General features: G+C 35.4%; 2 protein-coding genes across 2 annotated transcripts in view; one reads left to right on the top strand and one right to left on the bottom strand.

Moving 5' to 3' along the window:
• The window catches only part of LOC119634837 (nucleoplasmin-like protein), an 8,707-nt gene that overhangs the window by 3,147 nt on the left and 3,542 nt on the right, over positions 1 to 2,018 (bottom strand). The window lies entirely within an intron of this gene.
• LOC119634836 (sodium-independent sulfate anion transporter-like) overlaps positions 1 to 2,018 on the top strand; it is a 4,490-nt gene that overhangs the window by 459 nt on the left and 2,013 nt on the right. The gene's annotated exons all lie outside the window — the stretch shown is intronic.

Below are 2,018 nucleotides of genomic sequence, written 5' to 3'. Positions count from 1 at the left end.
TGTGTGTGTGTGTGTGTGTGTGTGTGTGTGTGTGTGTGTGTGTGTGTGTGTGTGTGTGTGTGTGTGTGTGTGTGTGTGTGTGTGCGTATGTGTGCGTATGTTTGTAATCGAAGTCACTAATCACTTGGAAAAATTTGCGCTCATCTACTTATCAACTACACATATGTGGACAGAAAAATAGCCGCGAGATATATTTCCCACTTCTATGCCATATAAATTGTTAAAGATATCTTCCGCAAAAAGCTTATAGCAAACTGTTCAAAATTAATTTCCGGAATTGCATTAGTTAGCTCGAGATAGTTTTTGCAGGAAAAACTTAACTTGACGTCTTTTATGTTGCTTTAGTAGATTTTTTAGTTGGACAGTGATATAGGTGCGGGTCCAATGTGAAGTGAAACTCAAATCGTATTTCTTGAGAAGAAAATGCAAAAAGAATTAATGTCTACAATAATATTAGATAGGTCGAGCATATCATTATAGTTAAGAAGGAGGATGGCTAGGTCATCTACTCCCAAATCAGTGAAAGCTGTACAAATTTATAGTCGTATCACTAGGTCGATCACATGACTTTGACACGAATGCGTTAAACGCCCAAAAAGTGAAGACTTAAAAAACTTCTCCACGGAAGAGTTGAAAAAACTTCTACTGCTTCCAATAATCCCATCACAACTTTAGCAAAGAGAGATCTAAAGCCACTTTCAATGATATGGAAAAGGACCTGAACTGTTTGTCGATGTTTATTAGATGCCAATTATAGCTGAAAGAATACCTCGTCAAGTAAATTCGGAGAAGAGGAAAAAACTGTCCTTTAAACCATAAAAATTAGGCCAAGTCAGAAGGCGACGAAAAGTGCAGAAATATAGGTTGGAACGACGAAACAAAACTAAATTTGCTTACAAGTCACGCAGGAAGGAGTATACTTCTGTCGAAAGGAAAACAATTCCACATTAGATTTACTAAAAAACTTGTGGAGCATGGAGTTGTTTGCTTTGGAGAGTATCGATCCGATACAACAGAGACAGAGTCAGAGACAACATTACGGATAGATTTGCATATAAAAACTTGTTGGAAACTGTAATGTTCCCGCTTGGCGAAGAAAATAAGCCATTGCTATGGAAAAATAAGAAGGACAACGAAAGCGTGGTTCTGGATGCATAACTTTGGCTCGGCCAACTCACTCTCCTTGCTTCCATCCTTTTGAGAATACTTGGAGAAGACGAAACCATCATGTTTCCTGTCGCAAGAAAAAAAAGACTGTAGAAGACTATTCAAAAAGTGTGATATAACGTCCGAGGAGACCGGCAAAAAAAACTCGAAACTATTCTTAAACACAATAGTGGTTATAGCAGTTATTGACTGAATTGATTTCGCTAGAAGTGGTTACCTTTAAGTACAAAAAATATTGTGATATTTTCAAGTTTTCGTTTATACCTAACGTAATTCTAAAAGCACTTGTAACCCATTCACGTCTACAAGTGCCCATTGCATGTGCTTGTATAGATGCACACGACGTCGACGAGCATTCTTAAATATGCTTAGTATCATAAAACAAAAAAAAAAAAAAAAACAAAAGTTGTTTTGGAAGCATTCACTCATTTCAAAATGAGCGACAGACAATGTGTATTAAATACAGAATATGTTCCTGCTTTAAAAATAAACGATAAATATATAAAATATATAATAGGAGGAATAGGAAAAAAAAAAAAAAAAATACCCTCCACTAACATAGAATAACGTGCAGCTATTTTTCTATTCACATGTGCACGTATACAAGACGTGTGAGAGTCGACATAAATATATGTATGAGAAAAAATGATTAACAAAAAAAAAATTACGCGAATTTTACACATTTGGATTTTTCTTTTTGTTGCCAGCGCATATTAACGTAGTCAAGTCTGTAGCAATTATATTTTCCCACAAAAATAGCGATATAAGCGATGGTCGATTTTAAAACTAAATATTAATTTGCTTGAAGTTTTCCAATCTCCCAATCGGCATCAACATTATAATAAGCCGCA

The sequence above is a fragment of the Glossina fuscipes genome, unplaced genomic scaffold (genome assembly GCF_014805625.2).
Source record: "Glossina fuscipes isolate IAEA_lab_2018 unplaced genomic scaffold, Yale_Gfus_2 3, whole genome shotgun sequence".
Taxonomy (NCBI): Eukaryota; Metazoa; Arthropoda; class Insecta; order Diptera; family Glossinidae; genus Glossina; species Glossina fuscipes.
Note: the sequence above shows the minus strand (reverse complement) of the source record. Positions and strands in the feature narration are given on the sequence as shown.